The sequence below is a fragment of the Micromys minutus genome, assembly GCF_963924665.1.
Source record: "Micromys minutus genome assembly, chromosome: 5".
Classification (NCBI taxonomy): domain Eukaryota; kingdom Metazoa; phylum Chordata; class Mammalia; order Rodentia; family Muridae; genus Micromys; species Micromys minutus.
In genome coordinates, this window is record NC_137974.1 from 82,619,209 (window position 1) to 82,637,800 (window position 18,592).

Consider the following 18,592-nt stretch of genomic DNA (forward strand, 5'->3'; position numbering starts at 1 on the left):
CTCTTAAAACAACTTTCAAAAAGGCAGTGCCCTTTTCTGGTAAGTGCCGTGAGGACCCACGTAGGTGCTCCTTGAAGCGAGACTTTGAGCGCTGGCAGCTTTGTGATTCCTTGTCGTGTTAGGACACGTCTCACTATTGATAACTTGTGCTGACTGCCAAAAAAAAAAAAAAAAAAAAAAAAAAAAAAGATTCTAGCCCAAGAGGCCCCATGTTCTGCGGGCCTTTGTATCAATGATGAGCGTATTTCTCTGCTGAATCCTGTGGTTTTTGCCTTCAGTGAAAGAAAAACTGATCCTAACAGTTTTAAACTTGTTAATTCAAGCCATATGTCAGAAAGCCAGTCTCCATATGGTGCCCCACCACCTTATATTTACAGGGGCTGCTTTTCAAAACATTATTCTAAAGCTATATCTGCCCTAAAGTTAATACATTGCATCCTGCGCTATCGGGCGCCGTTTGTACAACGTTCCCGGCTTCACAATCGCTTGCTGATGGAGCAGAAACGCGCCGAATATTAACACTAATTTCTGCTTGTTTTATTGGCAAAAATGTGCTAATCAAGGGAGGGGAGGTGTATGCTGAAGGGAGAATGGTTTGCCGGTTGTCTGTTGCCAAATACCGCAGAAAATAAAAGAGGAAACAGAGCAAGGGGAAGCATAAATAACCTCGTTGACTGTAAACGAGGCTGGGATGCTTTAGTGCAAAGTGCCCACGACCGAAATGCACTGGTGCCTGAGTGTCAGGATGGCTTTCTGTATTTGGTTTTAAGGAAAAAGCAGAAGAGGAGAGACTCACATGTTGGAAAAATCGGCTGCGAAGTACAAGCCTTGATTCCAGGTCCCCTTCTTTTAAATGGGAACTGTCTAGTCTGGGATCCTTGGAACCTGAGAGAGCAGGGAAGATTAGGCTATAGGACTCTCCGTCCACTTCCCAAATATCTATGAGATGACTGCAGAGAGATTAGGACACAGTTATCTCCCAACAGGTTTGTTTGATCTGCAAAGTCCAAGCAGGCATGGTTTTGATTTGAGAGGAGTGTTTAAACAGAATTGGCTCTGGATAGAGGGTCTGTGTGCCTTAACATGCTATCTTCTTTTTCTTCCTTCCTCCCTTTCTCTCTTCCTTCCTTTCTCCCTTTTTCCTCTTTCTTTCTTTCTTTCTTTCTTTCTTTCTTTCTTTCTTTCTTTCTTTCTTTCTTTCTCTGTTTCTTTCTTTTAACATTGAAAAGCAAGTGGTTTCCTTTTATCTGGTTCCTGGTGGGCTTTTGAATCTTCATTTCGTGCTGTAGAGCCTCTTAGAATCGCCAGCAGGTCTCCTGCTTGGCTCAGCCACTCTTTTTCTCTTGTTAATTCATTATTTTCATCCCAGAACCAATGTCTCACTTTGTATTTGTATCTGGCCCCCTCCATTTCTTTGTAAGCTGACTTCTAGGTACCTATTTATAGCCCTAAATTCTTTTTATTTCTCCCTCCCCATCTCCTTTATTATTATATTATTATTTTTTCTTGAAAGTTTTGAAAAAAAAGACATACTTTTTTTTTGAAATGTATGAAATGATTCCAAGGGATTTTCTAAATTGTAAACAACATGCTGGTTATAAATACTACATTGTAGGAAAAAGACTTTCCATGACGATGAAAGGTTTTCCAACACATAGATACCAATGCATAAACAACTGAACCCGGAAGAAAAATACCTGGAGGTGTGCCATTTTCCCGATTCCTCAAGCACAGGAGCGCGTGTCAGCTTTCATAGTCTGTGTTGGGGAGAGAGACAAAGGCTGCCACACACACCCCTTCTGATACTGTGATACCTCAGCTCTTAAGAGCAAAACTTGGTTGTCTGGAATTAACCACATATTCATGAATGAAACGGCTCAAGGATTTGAGAATAAAACCAAACAATCCATTCACAAGCTTCCCAGTGAATTCAAGCCTCCAACCAATCCAGCAGTCAATACTGACAATTCCCCTTGCTAGTGACTGTGACTGTGGCATTAAGGGAGCTGGGGCAAGGAGGTACTGGGAGGTTGTATCTCTCCCTTTGCATATGCCTTAGAAAGGGAACTCGGCCCAGTTTATTAATTCCAAACCGATGCGAAAGATTAAAGCTCTCTGCAGACTGTTGAGCACAGCTAAGCCTCAGTAAACCACTGTGTGTGTGTGTGTGTGTGTGTGTTTTAACAGTGCCTTGCTGTTTGCATACATATGCAGAAGCTTTCAGTGGCAGGGTGACGTTGGTCATCGGTTTGATCTAGGAAAGATGTCCCTTCTCATTTCATAAATTCTTGTCCTGTGGAATGAATGGAAAAATTTCCCTCCAGCCCAGGCTCCTTTAGGGTAAAGTGCTTGATGCTTAATTCACTTTTTAAAATGCAAATCGATTTTTTAAGTGGTCACTTATAGTCAGGTCTTAACCCCGTTGTCTTGTTTTTCCTTTCCCCATGCCTGCTTTCATCTCCTTTCATCTCCCCCTAAAACTGATGCTCTAACTTAGCTCAAGGGATGAAATGTAGAGCACCTTATGGTTAATAGCCAGGATAAACAGCCAAACTAGGAACCGCTCAGGTATCTACGCAAGCCAGTTTCGTTCTTTGAAAAATGAGATGTTCATGTATAGTTTGACAATGTTAAAAGGGGGGAGGGGGCTGGAGAAATGGCTCAGCAGTTAACAGCACTTGCTGCCCTTGTGGTGGTCGAGTTCAATTCCCAGCACCTAAACCGTATCTTAAATAATATATGACTCTGGTTGCTCTGGATCTGAGGCCATCTTTTGGCCTCCTCAGGCACTGCACACACACAACGCACAAACACACATGCACAAAAACACACAAGGCAAGCACTTATACTCAAAATAAAAATAAATACCATTTTTAAGTAACAGGGACATAGTATTCTAATAAAGTCCCATAATTGCACATTTCTGCTCTGCTGCTCAGAGAAAACATCCGATGCTGTCTCTGTGCAGCCACAGGACTGCCTGAGTGCCATCTTGTTTCTGACCCATGCTCCCCAACCCAGCACAGGTTAATTTATCACCTAACCCTAATACAGACCTTATGCGGCGGGGGGGGGGGGGGGGGGGGGGCGGCAGTTGACCAACTTCTTAAAGAGCCAGCATGCGGGTGGTTACTAAATCACCTTCAGTCAAGCTGACTCACCCTGGATATGCTATCTGACTGTCAGCAGTGATCTGGTAAGATCAGCCCACCCCTTAGTCTGTAATTTCTCATACATGGTTAACACTGCAGAACACACATACATACATTATAAATAGCATTTAAAACAATAGTTAGGAAATTGGAAAGATCCTCTTTTGGGATATCTCCTTACAAGTTCACATTTTTGTCACTTACAGTGAGGATAATAATATTTTCAAACCTTTAAAACATTAAGTAAGTGACTGGTCCCACAGAAAGTGAAACGCAACTTGACAGTAACAATCGAATCTTTCCAATTTCACTACAGTTGCCTGTTGACACTGTAACATTTAGTTATGTATAAACCAGCATGGCAGAGCTTCACTTCCGAAACTCTATGGCTTAATCTTGTGTTTTGAAATAGCCATACAACATCACAATACAGGATAAATCTTCTGTTTGACCTCAAGTACCAATATTGTGTGTAGGTGCCCTAATCATTCCAGATTCTAGCATATGAAGCCTGTTACATATTTTTAAGTTGGGGACTGAAACACGTTGGTCCAGCATATAAATAATGTAACTAAAAGAGAAATATAGTTGCAATTTTGATACGTTTTTTTGAATACTTGACTTCTGTGAGTTCCTAGACTTTGAATATATATAAATAAAATATCTATACATAATATAATATTGATATAATATCTATATCAATATTATAATATGTTGCTTTATATTATATTATATCGAAGCCTAGGAAGAAACAGAGAACAAGTGATATATATGTGAAATCAATTGTTTTCTTTGGATAAAGTGTTTTAATCTAATTGAAATCTGGTGAAATGGAAATGCTAGGAACCCTCTACAGACGCTTCATGGCCACTCAGCCACCATTTTGACTTCCTCAGTCCAGTCCTGTTAGAAATGGAACTTAAGATCTGATAGACACCTGACTGACATTGTTTGCAGTCATGGTGTAGAGACCTTCTTGGCCATGTCAGAGAGGGATCCTGAATTCATTCAGTTCCCTTCATCTCCTTCCCACTGGCTGGTGACATTGGAAATAGGATGTATGTGGTCAATACAATTAATTCAGGCTCTAAACAAACAAACAAACAAACAAACAAATACATAAATAAATAATAACATGAGTTGAGTTGAACTGTGGAAAAGACTGAGTCAGGAGACAGTTGGTAGGACCAAGCTTTCCTTTCTGAAAGAAACCAATCCAACACCTTGCACAAGCCCTCTTTGCCTTTTGGTATCCCCATTCTCTTGACATACGCTCTGGGTGGGATGTAAGACTCCACTATCCCATGCTTTGCTCTGCTCTGTCTTCTCTGATGACATAAAAAGACAGCACACCTCCTCAGTTCCTACCTTCCCATGGGCTGGTTTTGGTGAGTGCTGAGTCCCTAACTGGCTAGCTCATCCTTCCTGTTAAACTGAATTATGCTGTTTGGGACGGGAGCAGGGTGACCTTCATAGTTTGTGCTGTGACCCTGATGTGCCAGGCTTTCCCTGCAGATTAGGGACCGTGGACAACATCACGCTTATAGTCCTGTCTTCTATATTAAATCGTGCTATTCTGGATTTTCTGCAAGTTAATCTTAATTTAGTTTATTAGTAGAAAATACTTTTGTCAAGGGGGAGAAAAACCCTCTGGAGAATTACAAGTACATCTTATAAAGCTCACGGACAGAAGGGTCCATGTCAAACTTCTGTCAAATTTTATCAACTGAATGTCTGTCTTTTGAGCCCACATGTCTGGATGTTCCCCAAATCTTCATGCCTGCTGGGGCAATCCTGTCCTTTCAATATTAAGTGAGAATGCTCAACACATATCCCATATGTGGTAGAAAGAATGTTTTCTGGGCTAGGGTTGGTTCTGTTATATCTGATCCAGCACCTCCAGGCTGGTGTTTGTCTTTTATCTCTTAATAAGCGTGACATTTGTCCTGACCATAGCTCCTTGGTTTATGTGATTCTATTTACAAACACACAAGAGGTATTTGCTCAGCCCCTTATCTCTCTGCTTCTTTTTCTCTGTTTCTCTCCTGTCCCCCATTAGAAAGTGTCTTTTGGTGTCATCCAGGCCTTGAACTCCTGGATGAGGTTCAATCATTCCCTTCTCTCTGGCCTTCCTTGTAGCTGGAACTTCAGGGGCCTTTCAATACAAACTTAATATTTATTTATCCCATATTTGCTCATTCGCCTGCTTGCTCAGTTGCTCTGTATATATGAATAGTTTCGACTGCACATGAGTCTATGCATCAAGCATGCCTTTCATGCCCAAGGAGTCCAGAGGGGGAAAACAGATCTCCTGGTTTGAGCTATCATGTACGTACTGGGAATCAAACCTCTGGAAGAGCAGCCAGTGTTCTTCCTTACATGCTGACCTATCTCTCCGGGTCTTTAATATAAAAGTTTAAACTTCCAATCATATGGGGAAGAAGGATGCTTGGACATGGTGTGTGTGAGTGTGTGTGTGTGTGTGTGTGTGTGTGTGTGTGTGTGTGTGTATGTGAAATGAAACACCATATGTAAAGTTACTAACACTAGGTGTAGACATGGGTGTCTTGTCTTATGACAAAATTGTGAAGAAAACTGCTTTGAAAGACTTGGGCTTCAACTCTAGTCTCCAAGCCTTACTACTTGCTGGAACCTGCTAGCATTTCCCCCCTAACTTTAATACAGTGGAGTCTGCAGAAAGATGCTTAACATGGGGTAGTAGAAAAGTCCAAAGAAGATACTGCATTGATTATATATACAGCTGCACTACTCTGTGAAGACTAGGATGATAATCTTCTACATTTTGTTTCTTCCTCTTCATCTTCCTTTGGCGGGAGCTCATGAGGCTGCAGTCCATTCTTCCTTCCAGTGTGGTAGGTTGGGTGAGAGGGAGTGTCTGAAAGTATCAGTAAAAATGAAAAGTTTATCTTAGAGTTGTTAACTCACTGCATGGTTCATGCCTTGTGTGATTAAAATGGGGCTGTGCTGGGTGCCAACAGTTTGACTCGCTTTGATTTTCTGTTTGGATGACAAGTTACTTACTTCTGAGACGTGTGTGTGTGTGTGTGTGTGTGTGTGTGTATGTGTGTGTGTGTGTGTGTGTGTATGTGTGTGTGTGTGTGTCTTTGGGAGCTGGTTTGGCAAGGGTTTGTGTCTGACCTGAGCGATCACTTCTTTGGATCTCAAAGGTCTTTGTACAGAGAGAAATGTTAAGTTCTTTACTAATCATTTCTGAGTTGTTAGGGTTCCACAGGATGAAGCCACATGCTTTCTTGTTTTGGGTTCAAACTGTGGTCTTCTTTTAGGAATTAGAAACCGCCATGCCCTTCAATGAACCTAGACTTTTGTGTTTTAAGAGAAAAGAAGTTCTAAAGATAAAACTTTGCTCCTAGTAAGGGTTTATTCCACTGGGCATGGAAATCAGAGCAATCCTTCAGAAGTCTTCAGGACTGGAAATCCTCCCACTCTGATTTAGGTAAGACATGGGTACGTTTGAAGATCAAGATCAATCATTTCTACCTATGGAGAAATGGCCAGATTTCTAGTTGTATTTATATGGAATATTTTGATACAAAATCTTTATATATTTTCAAGGAAAAAAAAACAAAATGTCACTCCTTCTACATAGGAGAAGTGACATTTTTGAAAATCATTGACATTTTTCTACATCCAGGGCTATTTCAAGCAGTGGCATTATTAAATTAATTCAACAGAAATAGAAAAATCGCCCACAGAGGATGCAGCCAAATAAGAAGTCTAAATGTGCAAATAGGATCAAATGCTGAAGAGCTTGTTGTTCAGAATTCCACTTAATTACGAGACAGCAAGCTTCCCTGAGCAAGTTGCTCAGGGTAAGAGGCTCGGAGAGGAATTTACACACTGTATTTAAGTTCCCTTTGTATATTTATGTGGAAAAAAGGAGATAAGTTCTGAATAGATGTATTACTAAAAATAACCTGAGAATAGGCGTCTTGCACGAAGCAGGCCGGAATGCATATCTGATATTTAAGGAGTCCCTCTACGGATTACAGAAGCGCAGAAGATTGCTGTGCTTTGTTTTTGAGAATATTTTCCTTCTTGGTGATCCGAAGAGAGTCTGAAATCGAATGTGCTCCTCAGTCTGGATGTGTTGAAGAGGATCTAGGGGGAGAATATGATGACTAGTGTTGTCCTATTTACTTTTGCTTCATATAAATTAAAAGGAACTTGAACTTTATTAACATTTAACAGAAAACCATCTCCTATGCTCTTCCACAGTCTGAATATCACGTGCCCAGGGCCTTACCCCTCCGCATCACTTTGACCCTAATTCAGTGGGACCAACACCATTCCCAACACCCCAGATGTTACTTCTTCAGTTTCATTATCTTGGGGGTAACTAAGGGTTTAATAAAAAAATTAGAGGTGATGGGTTGTCAGGGGACTCAGAACAGTGGTTTGGTTGTGCATTTCCAATGTGAAAATGACTCAGCGATTTATTTTAAGCATGATAGGACGCCGTGCACTCCACGCTGACTGTGTGTGTGTTCTGTAGGTTGAGAGCAGAATGTATAGTAAGTACATTGTATTATTTAATAAATTCCCAAACCACAAGTGCTCAGTACTTTTAAATAGTTCCCCACTGACATATATAGCCAGTCACTTTAATGGTAAATACATCTGTGAAATAATTAAAGTATATATATATTAGTCTGGGCTTTATTTATTAAAGGTCATATTTTGAGAATAATTGATTAATATGCTGTTACGAAAAGATTCACATTCAATAACTGATACCATTTCAAAAGCAGTTCGGCGCGTCTGCATGATTGATCACTATGAGTACTGTACAAAGGGCTGTGTTGCAGTGAGGTGCATGATGCTCTGGGGTCCATAATATACTGAGGACTCCATGGGCATCAGGAAATACTAGCTAACATCTCTTCTTCTGCCTCTGACCTAGCAGCTTTTAGAAGTTGAGTCACCACTTCAATCATTTTTTCCTTGTCTTTCTATATAAGTTTCTCTTGGTTCCAGCAGATCATACTTTCATATCCCTGCAGACACATAACTTTATCAGCACTGATGTTCACTGTATTCTGTGGGTCTTGCTGCAAGGCAGATAGAGCCTGGGAGACTCTTGTCACCTAAGCAGGGATGAGAGAGCATGGGTCAATGACATTGTGGTACATTCTTACCTCAGCCATTAAAGATATTTGTTACATGAGGCCTGTGCTAGTCAACTCTCTACATGACAATGTGTTATGATAAAACCATCTCTTATATCCTAAGACATTGGAAGTTTTGCTGGACCTCAGAGCCAGAGGCAATAACACACCTTGAGGTGACTTTAGTTGGAAGATTCCTATATTACTGTGAACTTGGCCTGTTCAGCCAATCTGCTTTTGCGAGAACAATGTGACAATCAACTTTGGTTGCCTTGGATTTACTTTGTAACGAGCTTTTACGACCTAAGGTCACCATAGCTGTGATCTTAAAGTATATGCTCTTCTATGTCTCTGACCCAGAATAGCAAATTTGAATCATTTGCTGAGAGCAGCAAAGGCAGAAATTAAAAACAGCTTTCGGAATGGACACTACATTTGGATACTGACTGATAGAGGATGCTGTTTATGATACTGCTTGTTACATGGGTCTGTTGGGATCAGTTGGAGACAGTCAGTTAATCCCTTGTAAACCTCTGTTAAGGGTTTCTGTAAAGCATCCCTCCTTCCTTCCCATGGGATGCTATCTGTGCTTGTCCAATAGATAGAGAACAAAACCTTTTGTTAAGGACAGACACAGGGAAGGTAAAATTTGGACTTCTGTAACAGACAAACAGAGGAAAGAAGACAAGGGGAGCAAGAAGTAGGCTTAAGTCCGAACTCTTTGTTAAATGGCTTCAGGGGAAACTGCTTGTATTTTTCTACTAATGTGGCATAGGGGCTGGAGAGATGGCTCAGGGGTTAAGAGCATAGACTGTTCTTCCAGAACTCCTGAGTTCAATTCCCAGCAGCCACATGGTAATGGGATCTGATGCCCTCTTCTATTGTGTCTGGAGACAGCTACAGTGTACTTACTTGCTTAAAATAAATAATATATTTTTTAAAAATGTCGCATCGGTACATTGTTCATAACTCAGAGTTAATCCCTAGTGAAGTCAATGGCTGAATCTGTACAATAATATGCCTGATATAATTAACTTATAATATTTTCTTTTTCATTTATAGATTTGAAGGTTTGGTCTATGATTGAGCTGCCTCACGGCAGGGTCCCTGTTAAGGTAGGATGTCAGGGCAGGAGTGCATGATCCAGCTAATCGTCTACCTCATAAACCAGACAACAGTGACAAAGAGGCTTGGTCTCATAATTTCTTAACAGTTTTAACACCCAGTCACTTACATACTTTCTAATGATCCATGTTTCATAAAATGTTCACTATTTCTACGTAACATGAAGTCATGGACCAACAGAGATATCCATCCAAGGCCTTCCACCCATCTATCTGTTGATACATTGTCTCACTCTTTGGAGTTATGGTCTACTTGGAGGGGGTCTAGTATTGTTAAAATAAAGGTGTCACTGGGACTTTTGAGGTCCTATGCTCAATCTCCACCCACAGTGGAAAAGAGCCCCTCCTGGGTGCCTGCAGGAGAAGTTTCCTGACTGCTTTCAGACCATGAGTAGAATTCTCTTGGCTTCTCCACCATCATGTCTGCCTGGGTGCTGCCATTCTTCCCATCATGAAGATAATGGACTGAACCTCTGAAACTGTAAGCTGCCCCAATTAATGTTTTCTAAGAGTTGCGACTAGAATACTGGTTTTCAAGGAAACAAACCCAAGAATAAAGATGGTGTAACCGTTCTCATATCTAATAAAATAGACTTTCAACTGAATGTGACCACAAGAGACAGAAAAGAATACTTCATACTCATCAAAGGTAAACTCCACCAAGATGGCACCACAATTCTGAACATCATTGCCCCAAAATGAAAGGGCACTCACTTTCATAACAGAAACTTTACTAAATTTCAAAACACTCATTGAGATTTACAATGCAATACTACATTATAATAGTAGTGGGTGATTTTAATACCCCACTCTCAGCAATGGACAGGTCACTGAAACAAAAACTAAACAGAGACACAGTATAACTAATAGAAGTTTTGAGCAAAATAGATTTTATAGATGTATACAAAACATTTTACCCAGACACAAAATAATACACCTTCTTCTCAGCAATCATGGAACCCTCTCCAAAATTGACTGTATAATCTGTCACGAAGCAAGCCTCAGTAGATTCAAGAAGATGGAAATAACCCTGGTGCATCTTATCAGATCACCATGGATTGAAGCTAGACTTCAAAAACAACAGAAATAACAGAAGGCCCACACACTCATGGAACAACTCTACTCAATGATCTCCTGGTCAGGGAAGAAATAAGGAAACTGAAGACTTTCTAGAATTCAATGAAAAGGAAGATTAAAAGCATACCCAAAGTTATGGGACACAATGAAAGCAGTACCAAGTGAAAAGCTGCTAGCACTAAGTGCCTTCATAAAGAAATTGGAGATTTCTTAAACTAAAAACATTAAAATACACACGAAGGCTCTATAAAAACAACAACAACAACAAAAAAAACAAAACAAAGAAGCAAGCACACCAAGAGGGAGTAGACTACAGGAAATGATCAAACTTAGAATTGAAATCAATCAAGTTGAAGCAAAGGCCCTCTACCTCTTAATTTGTGTAACTGTGTGAAATGGCGCTCCTCCCCTTGCCTAGGATCTTTCCTTTCTTTCTCTGCCATCTTTTTCTCAGCTGAGATATCCTAATCAGCTGTGCAGTCCCCTGATGTCTGATGACACTTCAACACTGTGAGTCCAGGTTTCTTTAAAATACCAAGAGCCTCCAAACTTAACATTCCATGCCAAACACCTTTTACTCCATAAGGATCAAGGATAGGACAATGCCTACTCTAATGTCTAACTTGCATCACAAGTTTTACACACACAGAAGAAAGCCCTCACGAGCCCTCTGTAATGACTGGTTTTGTGTGTCAACTTGACACAAGCCGGAGTTACCACAGAGAAAGGAGCCTCAGTTGAGGAAATGCCTCCATGAGATTCAGCTGTGAGGTATTTTCTCAACTAGTGATAAAGGAGGGGAGGGCCCAGCCCATTGTGGGTGGTGCCATTCCTGGGCTGGTGGTCCTGGGTTCTTATTAAAAAAAGAAAATAAGCAAAGCAAGCCAGTTAAGTAACATTCCTCCATGGCCTCTGCATCAGCTCCTGCTTCCTGACCTGCTTGGGTTCCAGTCCTGACTTCCTTTAGTGATAAACAGCAGGTAGAAGTGTAAGATGAATAAACCCTTTTCTCCCCAACTTGCTTCTTGGTTGTGATGTTTTATGCAGAAATAGAAACTCCAACTATGTCACTGTCCCTAGCCATCACTAAACCTGTCACTCCACCACCTGTTCATCAGCCCTCTCTCAGCCTTTCCTACATCAACGAATGTCCCATTTGGCTAATAAGCCCTCAAGCCAAAGTCCTCAAATTGCTTCTAACTCATCCCCGGATACTGCATTTCTTTGCATCCAACTCATCAGCAAGTTCGTTCATTCGTGTCTTCAAGATGTCTCCTGAATTTGGGACTTGTCAATCGTTTCTGCCACCAACCCTTCTACTTCTTCTACTTCTACTACTTAGGTGTAGAAATGGACTTCTTAGTTCTTAGTTACCATAGCAAAACCAGCAATACTGACTGACTGACTGACTGAGAGAGAGGGTTCTACTGGGTAACCAGGCTGTCCTAGAACTCTCTCTGTAGACCAGGTTGGCCTGCAAACATCAGAGGTACTCTCTCCTTTGGCTCTTATGTGCCACAGTTACCCACCCTTTGATGGCATGGTCATTCTACTCTGCAGAAATTTCTCCCAGCTCCCCTTTGCACTGAGATTCACTCTGGGCTCTTGAAAATTTCTCAAGCTTTGCAGCCCCCTTTGAGTCTGGGCTTTTGTCTCTGTCATGTAACAACTCACTCAAAAACACCATTATTCTATGCAGACTTTTAACACCAACAGGCGATTCCCCATTTCTGCTATTCTGACTTTGGGGCTCTGCACTCTTAACTTCTTATTTGGGGGGGAAGACTTTTGTTGGGTTTTCTAATGGCTTTCTCCATCTGGCTACATAAGATTTTGCTCTAAGGCCATGGCATTGTCACTGTCTCCAAAGGCCAGCCACAGGACTGGAGATTAGTTTGTATGAAAACATCCAAACAACAACAAAACACGAATCTAAGCACACACAGTCTCATGTCATACCAATCTGCTTTGCTTCCTGGTACTTTTCAATATTTACTATAATCTCTAGATTTTATTCATTTGCTTGTCCCAGCTGGAATATCTACCTGCAGAGACAAGAACTAAAGCTAAGACTCAACACCTGCAGGAGTATATAAGTTCTTTGAAGTGTAAGTACCTGTGGCAACTCTGTGGGTCAGCCATATGCAAAGCATTTTTTTTTTTTTTTGTTTTGATTGTTTGGCTGGTTGATTGGTTGGCTTTTTTGGTTTGGGTTTTCTTGTGAGGCATAGTAGGTACAGTGAAAAGTTATTTAATTGGGCTGGCTTCATTTCTCTGAAATTTTAGGCAAATATCTCTAGTTTCCAATAGTCTTCCTCTGCTTGTCCCCAATGATTCCTCACATATGAGATTTTTATAGCATAGACCCCAAGAACCAGCACACCTTCATAAAAGGCTTCCACATAGGGAAACTGCTTCACCCCTTCATAAAAGACTTCCACATAGGGAAACTGCTTCACCCCTTCATAAAAGACTTCCACATAGGGAAACTGCTTCACACCTTCATAAAAGACTTCCACATAGGGAAACTGCTTCTTAGGGAATCGGTGGTCATTTGGCAGTAGCAAGGTCATGCTAAATTTTGAATTTTGTTCAAGTAGAATAATTTTTCAGAATGAATGAGCATAAAGAAGACTTTTCTGTAGTGCCATTCCTACTTAAGGAGGATTCTGGATTTGGGGACACTTTAAAAAGTGATGCCGTGGTCTGCCTTTCAGGGTGGGTTTTGTGATGGTCATAAAAGCAGATACTTTGTTATTAAAACTGTGGAAATACCTCTCCATGGCTCCATGACTCCTGCTTCCTTGGGAGGTTTGACGGGCTGGTAAACTCTTGTACATGCTGAGTGTCCTGACCCTAAGTGGTTGATATCAATCAAATAAGGCTGCCCCACCCTCTGATAGCTCAGGATTCAAAATGAGCTTTCGCCTTAGAATCCTTTGAGACTTACTTATATTTAATTTACCTATGAAAAGCTAATGAGTGGGTCTCCTCAACTCAAGTTATGATCCAAATATTGATTATAAGTAGAAAATTCTAGATGTTTTGGATCTGATAGGAACCTGTCTCCATACAAGTCACAAGCTACTGACTACACCATTACTTATCTGTGATGGTTTGCATATGCTTGTCCAAGAGAATGGCAGTATTAGAAGGTGTGGCCTTGTTGGAGGAAGTGTGTCCCTGTGGAGGTGGGCTTAGAGACCCTCCTCCTAGCTGCCTGAGGATGCCCTGTCTGTTCCTGGCTTCCTTCAGATGAAGATGTAGAACTCTCAGCTTCTCCTGCACCATGTCTGCCTAGATGCTGCCGTGTTCACACCTTGATGATAATGGACTAAACCTCTGAACCTGTCAGCCATCCCAAATTAAATGTTGTCCTTTATAAGAGTTGCCTTGATCATGGTGTCTGTTCACAGCAGTAAAACCCTAACTAAGACAATTTTCCATGTATTTGTATCTTGAGACAGCCGAGTAGTGTTATCCCTGCCTCTGCTTGCAAGCCTGTGGCCTAGTGACCACATCACACAGGGTATGTATCTGTATCATGAGACAGCTATGTAGTGTGACTCCCTGCCTTGAGTTGTTTCTAGATGTACTGTCATGTTCTAGTCTCACAAGCTGGGAAAATGTTCTGACTCTCTCTGTTACCAAGTATCACAACTCTCATAGAAAATTAAAAGGTGAGAGAGATTTTGATTAGAAAAAAATCTATTTTCTTTAAATGCAGAAGGAAGGGATAGACAAGTCAAAACCTGAATGTTAATAAATTATTTGAAATGTATGTATTAGGAGAAGCTTAATTAATTATATAAATATAGAATGTAGACAAGAGCAGCCAGCAGGTTAGTAATGAATATTTCAGAAGCCAGTGCTTAAAACTATGTTTCGTAATTGTGTTCATTTATGGATTCCTGATAGAGTATTGAGGGGGTAAAATAATTTAAACAGTAGGGTATGATGAATCAAAAAGGATTATGAATGAGAAATTGAGAGCAGACAAAAGTAGGTTGTAAACACAATGGTTTTTTTTTTTCTCATATACACGCATTAGTATAAAATGTTACTTCAGACTCTAAGAATTGGAATTTCATTAGGTTTTAGATGTTGAAAGCTAAACTCTAATGCTTTGCAATGTTTTTGTTATAAATTTATCTTCTAAATTTTAAATTTAGTCTCAGAGATGACTCTGTATCCCAGAATAAGAAATTAGGGTTTCCCATTGAAAATAAATAATTTGCTAATATTTCAAAATGGGCACTCTAAGAAAAAAAAACACCTATTTCTGGACCCATGTATCATCACCTATGTTCAGGACTCTAGTCACTGGTAGAGGGTGAGGCTGGCGTAGGTCATTCTGGGTCAATGCTTCCACAGTGAGCTAGATTCCAAATCCTAAGCCTTCTGCTGCGTCTCCTGGGGTGCTATGTTGATTGGGTATGATCAGGAGAAACCAGAACGTTCCTGTCCGGTGGATGCTCCTTAACACTTAAGAGAAGATGCTCAAGAGACGGTCCACACTACAAGTGCAATAGTGTGGGTTAGAGATAAATGAGTAGTCAACATCCTACACGTTTAGGGAAAGACGCGAAGATGCTTTCTTAAGGAGCAGGTCTGGAGAGGTAACTCAGCAGATTAAAGCACTTGTTGATTTCCTCTACCTAGGTGGCTGCTGGGAACCATATGTGATTCCAGTTCCCCCAAACCTCACCCTCTCCTCTGGAGCACCGCACGCACACATGGTGGGAAGTTATACAAGCAGGTCGAACACCCGTGCACATAAAATTTAAAAAGAAAAGAAATAGAACTCCTGTCCTCTTAAGCAAATACCCCTGGTTTGAGCTGCCTTGGGTTTTAGTGATCAGTCTTTCCATGGGACTAGATCTTCCTCTAAGTAAAAGAATGCGCTCAGCAGAATCTTTGAAGCTAATCTGGGCACGCCAGTTTACTAAACCTAAAGAAATACTAGATGGTTTCAAGCCCGAAAGGGCTTTCCACTTATTTTGTCTCTTTCCCTCTGGCTAACGGGATTTCCCTCTGATACTGAAGTTTCTGTCTTTGTCCTTAGTTTGGACCTAACAGACTCCCTCCTGCCCCCAGCAGATTCCCCCCCCCCCACAGGTTTAGTTTTGGACTGAGCTTGAAAGGCATAGAATGTGGTGTGAAGGGTATCTTTCGAATCATATCTGAGACAGGCTGTAGATCAGGCTCTGAAGGGTGTGATTTACAGCCTCTCTCAGACATTGTCACGTGTGGATATCAGCTCCTTCTTCCTGTAATCACCTTGCAGACATGGAGCTCGATAGAAAGAGAATTGAACCGAGACAGTGGTGTGGACAATCAGAAAGGACGTGGGTCCCCTGTGACACACTGGGGTGTTTGACTCAGGGGGCTTTAACTGCCTGTCTCGTATTTCCGGTTACACCGGACATGCCGTACTTTTCCAGTCTTTCAAGGCTGCCAATTGATCTCTTCCTGTCACTTCCTGACGAGGTCACCCGAGTGGACACCGGAATGCCGACGCAGCCTTTCCCCCAATATTAAAAAGCAAACAAAACGTGGTGCCCCACACCCCATCAGTTGCTTCTACTTAGCAGCACGCTCCCATCTCCGAGGATGCTGCTGGAAACACAGCCAGCAGGATTACTATCCTCAGTGATGGAATATTCAAAATTCAATCAGTTTTCAGTTCAAGGAAATAACCGCTAATAAAAAAAAGCTTTTGGATCCTCTCATAAAGCAGAGTGCTTTATTCCATATGGCACCCCGCACGTCCATATGGCTTCAGGGATTAGGGGGGGTATATTTGTCAAAATATTCAATCAATTGCAGCCCTTAAAGTTGATAATGTTATGTGTTTGGAGCATACACCATCTCTGGAATATGGGGAAAAGTCAAAGGGGCAAATGCCAGCCAAACGAAAATCGGGGCTGAGTTTAAAATCAGGAGAGAGAGACAAGAAGGAACAGAAACTTCACATCAGTGCTTTCATCTAAGTCACGTGAACATTCTCGTCTGAGCTGTGATGTCCCCGTCGCCGGCAAAGGCGATGTGTAATAACGTTTATTCAAATACAGAGCCGGAAAGAAAAATACCGATGAGTTCACGTTTCAATTGGCCTCATTCAGAAACCCAACCGCACGTACACATAAGCCACACGGCGGTAAACTTAAAGCCCTGAACACGATTTGGTCGGCTCTCTTGTTCCTAGTACCGTTACCATCGCTGCAAATATAATCCCTCAATTTTGCATGCGTAAATTGTTCTAGACTCGTATCTCCAGTTTGAGCTGTGACTGGCTTCAGCACGACAGTACAAATCCGTCTTTTCGGATAAAGGGGCTAGAAGAGACGAGCTGGCCACGTGGGCTACATTACCCACAGGCATTTGGCGTGTTGTACCGACTTACCAGTAAGGACGCAGCTCGCCAGGTCTGGCGATGCTTATTGGATAACAGGTCTTTGCGCGGAGTTAAAAGATACAACCACATCAAGGAGTATGGTCTGGTTCAGGGCTTTGGCTGTTTATACAAAGGAAATTACATTTGAATACATTTAAAATAGAATTCTCATCCTCAAATGCCTTCCCGCGAGTTGAGACACTGAAACTGGAAAGGCATGAAGGGTTAGAGCATCCCGGGATCCCTGCCAGCAGCCACAGTTTCGGTCTTTGGTCCCCAGGAGGATCAATGCCTGCCTTCAGCTTATACACAGATCAGCAAGTCAGTGCCTTTGAAGAAACAGGAAACTAGTAACAGACTCAGGGTTAGTAAGGGATCTAAGGACCTTGCCCTGCAGAGACAGGATTGCCAATACTCCACCTTCTCTGAGCGCACACTGAATTCCCTGGTGTGCATGTACCACACCACGGAGTGTGTGTTCTAGGGTGTCCCAGGTTCACGCAACACATGTGAGGGCAGAGGGCATCTCACAGTTCGCCCGAACAGCTCTGCTAAATCCATCTGTTACTCCGACTAGTGCGCGTGCTGGGAGCAAAGCACCATGGGAGGTCTTTTCAGCACTCGCTGCAAATTTTCCCAAAAATCCCAAACTCCAACAATTTTGTTTTCCTTTCGAAAAACCTTTAACACTCTACAAACTAGTAGCTAACTAGATTCTGCAGATCCGTAGCTCCTTCTCTCATCTCACAAATATTTGCCAGAGATCACTGTTTTTTTTCATCTTTCATACCCCCCCCCCCCCCACTTTAGGACTTGAATAGCGCTGAGCATATATTGAGTTTATTGACTTTGGTGTGGAGATGGAGACTTCTAAGGATGGCCCTTCTGCCTGCTGCGCCATTGCTTGCTCAGACATGCCCTGGATACAGGGAATGTTTGTGTCTAATGCAGCACAGCTCCGCCCCCTTGACATCGCAGCACAGCTCCGCCCCCTTGACGACGTTGGGAGAGCAGCTCTGACCAGAGAAATCTGGTTTAGAAGATTGTCTCTGGTATTTATTAGCTTGTAGCGCTATTCAAATGATTCCCCCTCTATTGGCTAAAAGGGGAATTATACAATTTTCTTCTGTATTTTGGGGGAAATCCACCAAGGTTGTGAAGTGAATAGGCCCAGCATGTGGGCATGGAATGTTTTTTACATGTTTTTCCTCTTACTGTGCGAAGAAACAGCAATTTTCCCCCTTTAAACTTTGTCCTCCAATAAAATGTATTTCTCTGCTCTTTTGTTAAAGTTGTTTTTTTTTTTATATACTTTAGTATGTTCTCATGTCTAAAAATGCTAGCATAAATGCAATGATTAAATTAATGGGTTTATTATTTGAAAACAGAAACCTTTGTTCTCCCAGTTTTTATTTCCCCAGGGGTTGAGCCTGCAGGCACACAGGCGAACACACACACACACACACACACACACACACACACACACACACACACACAAACACACACAATTTCTTCCAAGTAAAGACTCAAATCATGAGAGGGTCCTGGAGTGTCCTGTGACCATTCTGAGACTTCTGGTAGTATTTCTGGCTTGCCAGACCTCTCTCTCACATATATAGAAGCAATGAAAGAGGCTAGAACACAAGACAAACGTCCTAGGTACTCTGCACAACACCAAAAGAGGAAACATCAAAT

At 41.6% G+C, this 18,592-nt stretch overlaps 1 pseudogene across 1 annotated transcript in view; it reads left to right on the plus strand.

The window, feature by feature from the left end:
* The first annotated feature begins 15,927 nt into the window (after positions 1–15,927).
* LOC308421213 (D-3-phosphoglycerate dehydrogenase-like) overlaps positions 15,928–18,592 on the plus strand; it is a 155,053-nt pseudogene continuing 152,388 nt past the window's right edge. Inside the window, exons 1-2 of the transcript in view lie at positions 15,928–15,999; positions 16,767–16,998. The product of the transcript in view is annotated as a D-3-phosphoglycerate dehydrogenase-like (transcript). The remainder of the gene's footprint in view (positions 16,000–16,766; positions 16,999–18,592) is intronic.